Raw genomic sequence first — 15,375 nt, 5'->3', positions numbered from 1 at the left:
GTCGATAGCATCCATAGTCCCTCAAGCCTATAGACCCGCCACTGTGTTAATGGTATCAAGTGGAGGTTGACTCACGACACTCCTGTGATGGTGTGTGTGTGATGAGGAGGTGAAAAAGTGCTTGAACGATTGGACGACTGCGGAGTGTGCACTGTTGTTTATGGCATTGTGGGTGCCACACACGTAAACTATGGTGATGGATAATAAGACCTAGGTGGGGTGTAAATACTCAAATGTGCCATCTCCTCATTAGGAGTGTACCTCATGGTGGTAATGCCTTGCGAGAGGCGGGCCATCTCCCCCTACATTTGATATAATGCAGCAGTACCAAGGGAGTCTATCAGGAATAGGGTTTTGTGAAGAGGAGAGTACCTGTTGGGGATCCTATGAGAAAGAAAAAAAAATAGATGGACATGAAAAACTAAAAAACGAAAGACAAATAATAAAGTATGAATCTCTTAGAGAGGAGCTTTATGTACCGTAAAGAAGCCCATAAAGCTATTTAGTGTTGGGGTGCTAACACCACTAGAACCGTAAATAAGCCTATATAGTTATTTGGGGTTAGGGTTCCAGCACCACTAGTACCTAGTGAGGTGTAAGGCCATGGCTATTTTTGCAACTCCAAAATCTGCTTCCATATGGAGGTGGGGCCGATAAATTTTCCATTACTCTCCAAGATTGTTACGACACTACGGGGAGCATATGTAAGTGAAGGGGAGAATATATGAGGGGAAGTGTATGTGAGTGGGGGCCATTTATGTCCAAGCGTAGGTGAGTGAAGGGGCATGTGTTTGAGAGTGTATGTGAGTGGGAAGGCATGTATGTGAAACTATATGTGAGTGAGGGGGAGCGTATGTGAGTAGGGGATGTGTATGTGAGTAGGGGATGTGTATGTGTGAGGCAACATGTGTTTAAGAGTGTATGCAAGTGGGGCAATGTATGTGAGAGCATATGTAAGTCAAGGGGCGTGTATGTGCAAGTGCATGTGAGTGAGAGGGCATGTATGGCAACCATAATATCAAATCATGCATACCCACTGGCACATCACACACGGATGTCCAAGATATAAAATAAGACACATAATTTCCAATAACAGAAGAAAAGTTCTCATAGCATTCCCACTTGCTTGGGTTGCAACTATCCTCAGTTGTGTAAATGCATGAGAGGATGGCTTTATGGTTGGTGTGAGAAACTCAATCAAATGCATATCTAATCAAATAAACATGTGTGACGAAACAAGTCTAAATGTACCATACCACAGAGGGGAATTCCACATAGACACATAAAATGGTACAAGATAGACGACATTAATTTATCCAGTGTATCTATATGAAATTAATCTAGTGTCCCATACCACCATATTAACTCCATATATCACTCCTTCAGAATAGAAGTTTGGGATGGAGTGGCAAGTTCCCCCTGAAACTTGAATTTCAATACAAAGTTTACTTATCTTAAAAGTAATTAATAATGTTTAATTTAAAAGTAATTAATAATGTTTAATTTAAATTCTTACTTGAAGGTCATAAATCAATATCTATGGTGTGAAAGGATTTAGAAAGTGTGCTAAAGTCTACAAGACTTGTTAAATCTTCTTCTAAAGATGAAGATGATCTTGACTCAAATTTAAATTGTTGGGATTCTTAAGATAGATGTCTGTAATTCTTGAATTATTTCTCTTTTAGTGTTTATAGATCTTGAATTATTAATCTCTTGGTATAGTTACTAGAATAAAATCTAATGTTGCAATAAAATCTAATGTTATAATCTTATGCTTGACCTTGAAGAAACTTTTACTAGTAATAGTAATTATTTGATATTCTTTGGTATTCTCTAAATCTAAGGATTATTATTTTTTTCTTTTATAAAACTAATATTGTTAATAGGCTCATTCCTTGGGAATACTTTTTTCTTAATGAGAGAAAATAATTTCGACACTTGAATATAGTCTTGAAGATATTCTTGATCATAATTGAGAATCTATCTAGGTTTATAAAGTTGGTACTAGTCTTGTATATTCTTGTTTTGCTAAATTTCTGGTTTTAAGAGTCTAACAATTCTAAATGTTTCTTCACTTACTTAATTAGACTAAGTCCTAGCCTTCGAACTATGGCTTGCTAAGATTTATTATCTATGTCTTTATGATCTATAAATGATTTAAAAATGTAGAAACAAATGTGAATTGTTTACAAAAAGAAGTGAATACATACCTCTACCGTTTAATATTATATCGGGATGGTGATAATATACCTCTTGCTTGAGATATTTACCATCGGTTGTGCATGCAAGAAATAACTTATTCGTCTTTTTCGTAAAAAATTCTCTAGCATAATGTCCTTCTTGATGACATCTGTAATGACACATTTCTTAGAATCTATGTTGTTAGGGGTCATAGTTTTCTAAGATTTGTTAACATTTCTTACTTGATTCTTATTGCTTCTGCTCAATGGTTTTAAAGCTTTCCTCTAGAATTCCTCTGGAAGTTCCCATTCCGTATATAAGAACACGTGAAGAGAGTTGATTTGTTCTTGGATTATGAGACACTATGTTAAGTCTTCCATAACTTAAGAAAGAACAAATATTTATAATGAAATGAGTGTCAGAAAATACATATCTCATTTGTGTTGTCAATATCGTTGACATATTATGGCAAAACAATTTGATACTCCAAAAAATATTTATTAAGCATGAGTCTATATACTTTCTATGAATATGCAATATAAAGTTTTGTTAAAATTAAATATTTATGAAAGAGAGAAAAATAATGTTCATCTAGATTTGATTTTAAGTATACAGTCGCAATGGATTTGAAAAACAACAATTCAAATAAAACTTGGTATTATAAATAAAATCTAAATTAATATTTGATATTAAAATAGGAGAGTATTACCTTAAATTGATGAGTTGGTTGCTATAAAATGAAATTTTGAAATTGATGATAATTTGAACAATATTAAATATAATTGTAAATTTTATGCTCTTCTAATAATACCAGTATAATTTGATACAAATACTTTTACAGATGGTAACTTAGATTTACGGTACTAGAAACAAGTAAGTAATTCTTCAATCAATTGGATCATCTTCTACACTGTACCCCCAAATGATATCCTAATATTCCATGATTTGACGAAAACGAATGTTAGGAGTGAAAACTCTGGTGTTGCTACTAATAGACATCATGATGGAGCACTCTTCGTGATCCCGTGACCAAAATTTGACCATTCATCGAGACTATTGTTGAAGATTCATAGTAGCTTCTAGAATAGATTAGCATTTCATTATAATATTAAACAAGCTAGTCAGATACACTCTAACATAAATAGTAGAAGTTCTGAGGGTGGATAAGGATCATGGGAAAATGTTCGAGTCATAGTGCTTCAACTAAATGATTTTTGGTAATTAGAAACTTCCAGATTTTTAAAAATCAAGTATCAATAACAAGTTTGGTCTCAATGGTGAGTTGAATAGGAAGATTTTTTAATTTATCTCTCTTAAAAGAAAATACAGTATAGCTAAGACTTAAATACAAACTTCTAATAGTACTTTTACAAAACAAAATAATTTTAGATCCTATAACGTAGTTAAGAATCATTTCTAATCAATTTTTTCAATTGATACAAATGACTATACTTAAAATAATCTTAGCCACTATGGGATGCAAAATTTTTCACTAATTTTTCAGTTAATCTAATTCTAAACATGGTCTTATTTTGTTGGGTCAGTATTATCAATTTTTGGACTTAAAACATTTATTGAAAGTTATCCAAAAATTATCTTATTTTTTTGAAATTTTTATGATCCCTAAAATCTCTCAAGAAAAATTTCAAAATTGATATGGATTTATTTGGGATTTTTAAATATATTTTTTAAAGGCTATTTTGACCTTTTATGTGCAAAATAGGGCAAAAATTGAGTTTTGGGTCTCGAAAAGTTACTAAAAATTCACAAAAAATTCTGCAAATTGTGAGATGGCTAGCTAAACCTTGAAAACACTCACAAAAATTTCCAACAATCAATGAAAACCCTAAAAATTAAGTTTTTAAGTCTTTTTAAGCTTTATAAGCTTTAAAGCTTATCTTTCATCCAATTGACACTAATAGCTTTGTAGAATAGGTTGAAAGAATTGCCATGAGCTGTTGGTGGAGTGAGGAGCTTGATCTTGATGATTTTGATGAAGTTTCATTTGTTTTAAAGCCTTCCATGTTTGCTAATTGACATTCCTACGTTCTAATTAAGAAGAGGATTAAGCATGAGAAGGATGTTTTTGAGATTTGGTTTTGAGTGGACCACTTATGGTTTTCCACCTAGTTTGGACCTTTGGACAATATCCAATGGGTAAAATTAGCTCTTAAACCTATGTGAAGGATTTTACTCTTTTTTTTCTTTTCCCTCCAAGAGTCCACAACCCTTGACAAAGATGTTGTACTCTTTATGGATGGGTTTGTAGCATTTTTTTTTCTTTCAATTTTTACATCTTTAGTAAATTAAACCAACAAGAGTCAAGAGTTTTAGGTTAACCTTGTTGTTTTGTTTTGAACTTTCAAAAATAATTTGAATTCAAGCTTTCACGGATTATACTTGGCCCATGCTCTGATACCACTAAAACATGAATCTTTTCTCCAAATATTTACGTGTGCTTGTAATTTAAATATACAAAAGTTGCATACCTTAAATTAACACATAATAGTATAACTTAACATAAGAAAAGACTCAACAACACAAGAACAAGAGCATTGGGTGAAATCTCCCCCCCTCATGGCTCCTTCTATCACATCCGATATTTATATCATATTCATATTTTTAGCCCTTGGAGACATTAATAGTACCTATTTCACTTTTGGGCTTTTGCTTTACATATAAATAACCTTGTCCCAAGTTTCTTAGGTTTAGACATGATAAAACCTTTGCCCAATAATAAATTAAATGGGCTTATACATATACTACTACTTATGGACACATGCTCATAAAATAACATTATGCACATACACACATATAAAATAACCTTGTGAACTTACGCACATAAACTCTAGCCACATGATAAGCTATAAATAATCAATTAAATGCTAATCATAATAAACAATGATCTTCCTCTTCAAACCACCGCTCATTCCACCATCCGTACGACACCTCCATTGGTACCCTCATACAGCGCGACACCTCCATCGATACCCTCACACATCTCACTATGTATACTTATAGGCATAATCCACATTAGTTAAACAATCAATTGAAATCACATCAACAATCCCAACATTGTCATGAGTAATAGGCAACCATAATATCAAATCACGCATACCCACTTACACGACACACACATCGACGTTCCCGATATACAATAAGAAATATAACTCTCATAATACGAGTAATTATCATAACAGTGAGTGAGGGGGCATGTATGTGCGAGCATTTGTAAGTGAGGGGGCATGTATGTGCGAGCATTTGTGAGTGAGGGGGCGTGTGTTTGAGAGCGTATGTGTGGGACGTGTATGTGAGAGCATATGTGAGTGGGAGGCATGTATGTGCAAGCATATGTGAGTGGGAGGCATGTATGTGCAAGCATATGTGAGTGAGGGGGCATGTGTTTGAGAGTGTATGTGAGTAAGGGGGAGCATATGTGACTTGGTGTAGCATGTATGTAGTATGAGCATATGTGAGTGCATGTGTTTGAGAGCGTATGTGAGTGGGGGGCATGCATATGAGAGTGTATGTGAGTGAGAGGGCATGTATGTGCGCACATATGTGAGTGAGGGGACATGTATATGCGAGTGTATGCAAATGGGGGGCATGTATGTGAGAAAGTATGTGCGCACATATGTGAGTGAGGGGACATGTATATGCGAGTGTATGCAAATGGGGGGCATGTATGTGAGAAAGTATGTGAGTAAGGGGAAGCGTATGTGAGTGGGGGCGTATATGTGTGAGAGTATGTGAGTGACTTGGCATGTGTTTGAGAGCATCTATGAGTGTGGGCCATGTATGTGAGAGCATATGTGAGCAAGAGGGAGCGTGAGTGGGGGGCATGTATGTTTGTGCGTACGTGAGTGAGGAGGTATGTGTTTGAGAGCATATATGAGTGGGGACATGTATGTGAGAGTGTATGTGAGTGAAGGGGAGCGTATGTGAGTGGGGAACGTGTATGTGCGAGCGTATGTGAATGAGAGAGCGTGTGCTTTTAGAGCAAATGTGAGTAGGGGGCATGTATGTGAGAGCATATGTGAGCGAGGGGCATGTATGTTGAGCATATGTGAGTGAGAGAGCATGTATATGCAAGCATATGTGAGAGGGGACCATGTATGTGAGAGCGTATGTTAAAGAGAATGCAGAGGAGACGGAGAGCTTGAGTTCCTTTGCAAGCAAACACACACACACAAGAGAGTGCAAGACACAAGAGAGAGATGGATGGCTGAATTTTCTTCTTTCTTCTTCTCTTCTCTACAACCATATAACTAAAAGATAAGAATAAAGGAAAAGTACTCTCCTAGAACAATATACAATGGTCGGTCTATAGTGTGAACCCGACTATATGAGCTTGTGCTATAACTATGCCATAACTCTAGTACTCCAAAGTGGCTGTCACACAGCCTGCCATCCCTTGGCGGCATATCAACCATAATCTCACCAACCATGCTAGTGGAATAAGTGCGAAGGCTATCACGTAGGCGGGTTATCAATGTCCGTCGTAGCACTAGTCGAGCTCGATATCTCAACACTCCCCCTCGAGCTCAACTCCACACATTACACTCCAAGTAAGCGACTAAACCTGTGGACCTTCTCTGTGCCCAATGCCTTCGTGATGAACATGTCAGCCACCTGATCCTCTCAAAGCTGACATATACCACATCTACATCACCTGTTAGAATCTTCTCCCTTATAAAGTGTTAGTGCACCTCAATGTGCTTTGTTCTAGCATGGTATACTGGGTAATTACTAGCCAACTATTTGCTACTCATATTATCACAATAAGTGAAAACGAGCTCAACCATATCACCAAAAGTAACTTCAGAAACCAATCTACCTCATAAGCTACCATAGCAGCACCCCTGTACTCTACCTCTGTACTCGATAAGGCAACTATTGGCTTCTTCTTACTTCTCCAACTCATAGTAGCACTCCCAAATAAAAACATAAAACCATTGGTAGATCTCATGTCTACAACACTACCAGCCCAATCAGCATCTGTGTACCCATGTAGCTATATCTCTATACCAGCCTCATAGAAAAGTCCATAATCAACTGTGCACTTTATGTACCTGAGAATCCGTCTAGCTGCATCCAAGTGTGGCTTCCTAGGGGATTGCATAAACTGACTCACAAGTCCGACAACATAGCTCAAGTCTAGCTTAGTAATGGTCATGTAGATCAAGCTACTTACTATGTGCCTGTACGTAGTGGGGTCCTCCAAAAGCTCACCTGTATCTGTGGAAAGCTTTGTATTCTTCTCCAATAGCATTGAAATAGGCTTACAGTCTGTCATACCATACTTGGACAACATGTCCAAGCCATACTGCCATGAGGTGATCTCACCACCTCTATGCCTAAGAAATACCGTAGCTCACCCAAATTCTTCATCTCAAACTTCTGCTTCAAAAGTCTCCTGACATCATATATGTCAGCATCACTATCAGTGTTAATCAAGTCATCCACATAGATAACTAATAGCATGATCCCTCTATCTTTCTTTTTCACATAAAGTGAAAAATCTGCATTGGATATCTGGTAAGAAAATACTCTCCGATCTTATTTGACCATGCTGTAGGTGCCTGCTTTTCACGCCATACAAGGCTTTGTGTAACTTACACACAAAATCCGTGTGTGTATCACTCTCATAACCTAGTGGTTGCATCATGTATACCATTTTTCTTGTAAATCACCATAAAAGAAGGCGATGTAAAGACCAAACCTTTGCTACAGCCATGCAAGTAATGATAACTCTCACGGTTGCCATTCTTGTAACCAGGCTGAATGTCTCATCATCATAGTCAATGCCATGAGTCTGAGCAGCATAGCCCTTGGCAACCAATCTTGCCTTATATCTTCTCACTGAACCATCAGCTTTATGCTTAACTTTATACACCCACTTACATCCAATCGCCTTCTTTTCCTTAGAGGCAAAGACACTAACTCGCATATGTTGCATTTTTATCCAATGTTGCCATCTCCTCATTCATGGCATCTTCTCATTTCTTATTTCCAAGTGCCTACTCAAAACAAGTGAGCTCCAACTCCTATATTTCTTTAACCATGTAAGCATAATGATGGGCTATATATTCGTCATATCTCAACCTATCGCATTTTTTGCATGTCTCTAAACCACTCACCCCATGACCGATCATGTGGTTAGAGGTGCTAGAATCCACATATCATATACCTTGAGATATTGACACATCTCTTGTTATGGAACTGAGCATGTGCTGCATCACAAATAGCTGCTCACTTATGTTATCACCACCCTATTTACTAGATGATAAACATTTGTCTTACTACAACTTTTCACTTTTAATATCATTCTATTTACTAGATGATAAGCAGTTGTCTTGCATCACAAATAGCTGCTCACTTATGTAATCACCACCCTATTTACTAGATGATAAACATTTGTCTTGCTATAACTTTTAATATCCACTAACCACTTTTAATATCATTCTACTTTTTATAGTAGTAGTCCTTTTTTATGTGTCCTGGTTTACCACAATAATAGCACTCTATACTATTTTCACTTTAATTTCTTTGCCAACTACCTTGGCCTCTTTGGCTCCCCTTGCCTCTAGATTGGCCTCTTTCACTTGTGTATGATTGTTGCTGTACAAATCATTGGACTGTTGTTATCTAGAATTCTGGTTTCCTTGTTGGTCACCACCTTTGGCCTTGACATCCTGCTCCTCCGTATCCACATTAACTGGTCTAAAACCAGGTGCTGGAGTCTGGGCTGCACCTCTAGCCAGGGTGGCAACCTCTATCTCTGCCTGTATCTGAACTAAAGTAGAAGGTCTGATGTGTTCTTGTTTTGTGAAGAAGAGTCTTCACCTAGAGACTTTTCTTCTATGATCATCAACATAGACACCAACTCCCAAAGGTTGAGAATATTCTCTCTGACTATAATGGAGGTCTTGAATGGATTATACTCTTTGCCAAGCCCATTCAAATAGACAATCACTAAATCATCGTCTTCCACTACCGATACATTGATAGAACCAAGGGATTCAATAATGCACTTGATTTTTAAAGCATACGAGTTCATCGACATGCTTTTCTTTTCCATTGTATGCAACTCTTGTTTTAGCTACAAGTTTCTTACTTTTGTATTAGTTTGAAACATCTGCACCAGGTTCTGCCATGCAATTGCTGGAGTGTTGCTATCTTGTATGTGTCCTATCGTTTTATCTGTAACGCTATCTTGTATGTGTCCTATCGTTTTATCTGTAACGCTATCTTGTATGTGTCTCTGTAACGGTATGAATCGAAAGCCAATACATGACTGTTCTTGCACCCTGATTTTAATCCTTGAACGCCTTTATATCTATTGAAGTGGTATTCTCTTCAGACAGCTTTAGAGGTTCCTCATTCTCTCCTTCAACATAGTCCCAAAATCCTTTACCGATAAGGAAATTGGTCATTCTAAACTTCCAGACTAGAAGTTGTTCTTTTCTTGATTCTCATTAATAATCTGATTGAGTCCATCATACATTTTTCTTTAATAATCAAAAACCTACAAATAGACAATTTTTGCTGTTTTTATGAGAGAAAACGCTAAGAGAGGGAGATGTAAGGTGGCTTTCCTGCTTGAGCTAAGTCTACTTCCAAAGAATCCTAACATAAATTGGCTTCTCATGATGAGATGTCAAGGGTGGACAATGAAGGGAAGGAGGTCACGATGAAGGGAGGAGGTCACAATGAATGAGTGGGAGTATGCAAGAGGATGTCTTCCTATGGTATGTGTTTAAATTCTTTTGCTTACTTTTCTTGATGTAGCTAATCTTTTTCATATGCACTCTTGTCTTCATTATAGTGTACTTTGTGTAATGCCATTTGGTCGGAGGCATTTTTGCACTCACCGCATTCATTCAAGGAAAAATACCCAAGATTATGGAGTCATGGAGACTTTCGTGGCTTCGTCACACAGATATCCTTAAATTTGGATTATGAACTTTTGAGGTATTTGCTTTTGATATCAAGTGGTTTACTCTTTTGAAGCTCGGACAATATGTTTCAAGGGCGAAGAAATGGCTAATTGGGCCACAATGTTACATCAAAAGTTACGAGAGATCCTATACAAACATAGGCAAAATGTAACAAGGGCGAAGAAATAACTAACACAATGTTAATATCAAAGCTGGTGGAGACAATACATATTCTCTTGCTATTTATCATTGTATGGGCTCCAATGTCAAAGGGAAAATATGTGGCCGTCCGTAGTATGTAACTACATATGAACACTCCTTATGAGTGTACTAGTGTGTATCTGCGTGAATAACCTCTTAAGCTTGGATTTGATATTGTGCAAGTGTGTAGGAAGTTTCCTTAGGGAGACTTGGTCTAGATTTGATTGACTCAAAAAGATAAGAATGAAAGCCTATAAAATCATGTATTTGATGGAGGTTTTATAAATGAATCAAACACTCATTGGGTTGGGAAAATCATGTCTTGAACATCATTAACTCTTTCTCTCTCAGTATGTACCTCCCTCCACAAACACAGAAATAAAGCTTTTCGAGCCACCATAGCTCCGTTGCACATGCATCCATGCCCCTAAAATGCCCATATAGTATCAGAGCCTTTTGAACTTCCAGACAGCTGTCACCAACTAACCTTTTGTGCTACTCTTGGCCTGAATCATTTAGGTTACTCTTGCTTCCAAGGATTTCTTGGCCGGTAGTCAAAGAGATAAGGATAAAAAGCCAACAAAAGCATGTATTTGATGGAGGTTTTATTTTATCAATGATAAATCACATCTTTGAGCATCATTTTCTCTATCATTATGCACCTTCCTAACCCCCATACACTCGTTTACATCTAGAGTCAAATAAGACTATAAAGCCAATAAAAGCATGTATTTGGTGGAGATTTTATCAATGAATTAATCACTCAAAAGCCAATAAACACATGTATTTGATGGAGGTTTTATCAACGTATCAATCTCTCATTACATCATGCTAAGATAAAAAATCATGTCTTGAGGATCATTCTCTCTCTCATTATGCACACCTCGCTACCACCATAGCCACGTTGCACATGCATGCATGTATCTAACCTTAAAACACCCATAACAGTTCCGAGGGATCCCATATTTACATGGGAAAATGTAACAAGGAGTAACTAGTCTACAATGGGAAAATGTAGCAAGGACTAACTAGGCTACAATGCCACATTAAGTGTTGTTAGTGTGGGAGACCCCACACTAACAAGGCAAAACATTTCATGGGTCATGTAATGATCAGCTGCAAAGACAAGTGAGAACTCCTGTGCTAGGGAAGAATGGGCTTGGGGGAGAACATTCCTGGGTCATGTAATGAACAGTTGCAGAGACAAGTGAGTCACAACAAGAGAACTCCTCTGCTAGGGAAGAATGGTCTTGGGGGAGACCATTCCTCTTTTCTGGGCGGCCATTCCCCTGCAAAGACAAGTGAGTCACAACAAGAGAACTCCTGTGCTAGGGAAGAATGGTCTTGGAGACCATTCCTCTTTTCGGGGGCGGCCATTCCCCTACGTCAAGGCTGATAGGGACAAAGTAACGTTAAGGAAGGGAACATCCAAGATGGCTAGGATACCGAGGTATCTACGTACATGCCAACCACTCAGATTACAGCGACTGGCTATACTCATATATTACAATAACAATGGCTGTAATTGTTGTTGTTGGGAGGGACGTCAGTTGCAACTTGTCACTCTGTTAGTCGTAAAATTTATGGAAAAAAAATGACAATTGAATTTAGAGTGGTATTAAATTAGAGAGAGTTTACAAGCTAACAACTCAAATTATTATGATAACGGCATAAAAATTCACTGAAAATTGCAATGATCTCTCAACACACGCACACACACGTATATATATATGTTTATGGGCTTGAAATTGAAGCGCAAATTTCAGCCCTGCTGTACGTTCACATTTATTCGAAGGAAACCACAATATAGCGACACATTAACGATTAGACGATTACAGGGATTTTAATCCGTCTGGAGCAGTAGCATCAGTCCTGCAAACTGTAGAGGATGTAGTGTTTAAGCACTATGAATGCAAAAACTACACTATGAAAGCTAAAAAAAGGCTAAATCACACTTTCACATTAACGATTTAAGGGATTTAAATCCATCTGCAGCAGTTGAATCAGTTATGCAACCTGAAGGGGTTGTAGATTGTATGAAATGTAATATGAATGCTGCACTATTACTTCTTGAAAATGTACCAGACAGTGCTCAGAAACTAGACAATCCATTGGTTTTAGTTACAGTCATTATGACAGCGATCTAGGCTGAAATTTGAAGCCTTCAGAGGGCATTTCGCCCAGGATGCCACAATTTAGAAAAGAATCTGAATTTTTTATGTCATTTGATAAAATAGGTATATATTTTTTGTGAAGGCTTAATTTTATTTTGGCCTTCTACATGAATGTTAGGATAGGCCTTCAAATTTCCAGCCTGACTGCGATGATCAATGTAATGTAGCTATGACAGAAATCGTGGGTCTATGATGTGAATTATATGGAGTGACAATCCACCTTTGCCATGTAAAAAAATCCAATCACATTTAAAAATCCCTTACACCAACGTTAATCTTCTCAAAGCATGCGCAGGGGACCATAGTTAATCTGACGACTGTACAGGCCTGATCTCCTAACGATATGGCCGGTCGAAGCGTATGAGAACGGCTTCAACAAACGAAGGGAAGCGCATTATCACGACAAACCTACGCCATTAACTGGAAGAGAATGAGAGAATTCACAAACGTCGTTAGTTTCTGAGATATCAGCAATGGAACGCACCTTTAGACGACCGTTGTAGCAGGATCCCTGCGTTGTCTTCTGAACTGTAAAAGCCAGTGTGCTATGTGGCAGCACCCGCGTCTGCACCCGTCGATGACTCGATCTCAGTCGACACCAGGCAATGCATCATGGGTGCAGGTGCAGATGCTGACATGTAGCAAAGTGGCCATCGTTTGGGACTCCCCGATAACTGGCGCTGATTAATCCCCGCTGATCACACCCGAATCCCGATCGCAGTCACCGGACAGTAAACCTCAACAACAACTACCGCTAATCGAGTATTAAAAGCCAATCGGCGATCATAACATGCATGCATGGGGCACTACTATCTAGGGGGAGGGTGTGAAGAGAGAATACTCAGAATAGCATTCCTACCTATAGAGAGAGAGAGAGGAGAGAGAGAGACTGAAGAACAGCTATCGGCAGCAACAGCCAATATATATAAGGAGAGAGATTATATTTTAAGTGTGTCTAGATACACTCGAGATCTATGAGAGAGAACCTAATATAACCCTACAGGAAGGCCTGAACAGAGAGATCCTACAAAATTATTAGCTACTCCCCAGCCGCATCGATCATTCAGCACTTCTCTACGGGGCGAGAGAATTTTGTGAGCATGAATGGGAGCGGGGTTGTCAGCCGATAGGTTAACTGGAGCGGGACAGCGAATCGATCAGGGGGGAGGTCTAATTACACAATCAGGGTTTTGAGGGAGGCAGCAGGCAGGGCCTAGTGATGTGCAGGGGATGGGCAGCTATGGAGGATAGGCAAGGGACGAAGTGGAGGAACGACAAACACGAGAGCCGAGAGTCGACAAGGAGCCCATGCAACCACGTCGAGCCGGGAGCTTTATAAGGGGGCGGAAGGGGCGGGGCGGGGTTCAAACGGAATTCGAAGAGCCCGTCGACAGAGAAACAAGTGATAACGGGCGAGGCCACGTCTACTACAAAACTGCGTGAACTGCAATGCTGCTCTTCTCTCTCAACGTGACAAATCTGTGTCAGGCATACAACCGGAGGGCCCGGCGCTTTTGAACACAGAAAAATAAAAAATCTTTCCAAAGGGCCCTGGCTTCTAATTTAAGCGAAGCTGCTAATTGCGGCCATGGGAATCTCGATGTACATTGGACGGGACCACGTGACCATCACGTGGAGTGAGGTACAGAGCCAATGGGAGCACGGATGCTGATGCCAAGAAACAGCAAGGGACCAAAACCCTAGATGGCGACATGCACGCGCTTTTTTTTTCCCCCCCGCCTCCTCCTCTGTGCGCTTCTCACACCTGCTACGGGAGATCTTGCGTATCGCCCATCATTCTACGAGCCCCCCCGTCGCCACCTGCTGCCTCGGCCGACGTGCACTCCCCATCTGCCGTGCATTTCGCATCCTTGTCGCCGCTCGGTCCTCTAGGTAGTATACACTCCGTCAGTCCACCACCCTCCGTCAGTCCACCCTGGCACACACTCCAAGCAATCTTTACCACCCCCCTAACCTCCCATAATCGAACCTGCTTAACTCTAACCCCCATGCTTAACTCTAACCCCCCATATCTCTTCATAGAAGATTGCCCAAGCGTCTTGTCTCCCTAGTCCTTCCCGCTCTTGTAAAAAGTGGCCCCATCAGTGCGGTATCTCTTTTTGGCCTGCCATGCCTTGAGTTCTTAAGCTTTAGTGCTCACCCCATTTGGATTACGGGTCAAACTCGTATAATTTCTTCATATAACATATACAATATTCACTCCTTTAATGACACTTATCTCCCTTTTTTTTAATCAATAGTATATATTTATATATAACTGCTGAAAAAGGTCCAATACACTTTTAAGGCAAAAACTTCAGAACTTATTTCCTAAGATAATCATTTATGTCAATACAAGCATGAGCTTTACTTGTATTGACCAATCTACAAATATGTATCTGTCTATGATCTCCCTCTACAGTGTCAAAAATTTAAAAAAATTCTAGCTAGTGAAAAAAGGATGACCTTCAAGCTCAGCCGGCGTTTATTCAAAAAAGCATAGGTTAACCAGTTTTATAACTAAAATTTTTAAAAGTTTCAATCTTTAAATTCAATGCTAGATAAAAGTTTCAATCTTCAAATTCAATGCTAGATAAAAGAATTCACAACTAGTTTTTCTCAATTTGTGTCATGAAAATCACACGAAAGGACAACTTCTTTCTCACATTGTCCCTCTTTGTTCTTATCTCATGCCTCTCTCTCTCTCTCTCTCTCTCTCTCTCTCTCTCTCTCTCTCTCTCTCTCTCATCATCCAAAGAAAAATGCAACCTCTTAGAATGGAGAAATCCTTATCTTGTTGGGCTTTTGAATGAAAATCACACTCCCACACATAAAGCACCACAAGGGGTACCATCCAACCACCAATCAAGACAACTTTG

The 15,375-nt window shown here is 38.8% G+C and overlaps 1 long non-coding RNA gene across 1 annotated transcript; it reads right to left on the bottom strand.

The window, feature by feature from the left end:
* Positions 1 to 12,516: 12,516 nt before the first annotated feature.
* Positions 12,517 to 14,442, bottom strand: LOC147610198 (uncharacterized). Its single transcript, XR_015264021.1, has 2 exons — positions 12,981 to 14,442; positions 12,517 to 12,916 (listed from the first exon to the last, which is right to left on the bottom strand). It is a non-coding gene; the product is annotated as an uncharacterized LOC147610198 (long non-coding RNA).
* Between the last annotated feature and the right edge of the window lie 933 nt (positions 14,443 to 15,375).

The sequence above is a fragment of the Cibotium barometz genome, chromosome 49 (genome assembly GCF_041138505.1).
Source record: "Cibotium barometz isolate CiBa-2024 chromosome 49, ASM4113850v1, whole genome shotgun sequence".
NCBI classification, from domain to species: Eukaryota; Viridiplantae; Streptophyta; class Polypodiopsida; order Cyatheales; family Cibotiaceae; genus Cibotium; species Cibotium barometz.
This window is presented reverse-complemented; position numbering and strand designations above follow the sequence as displayed.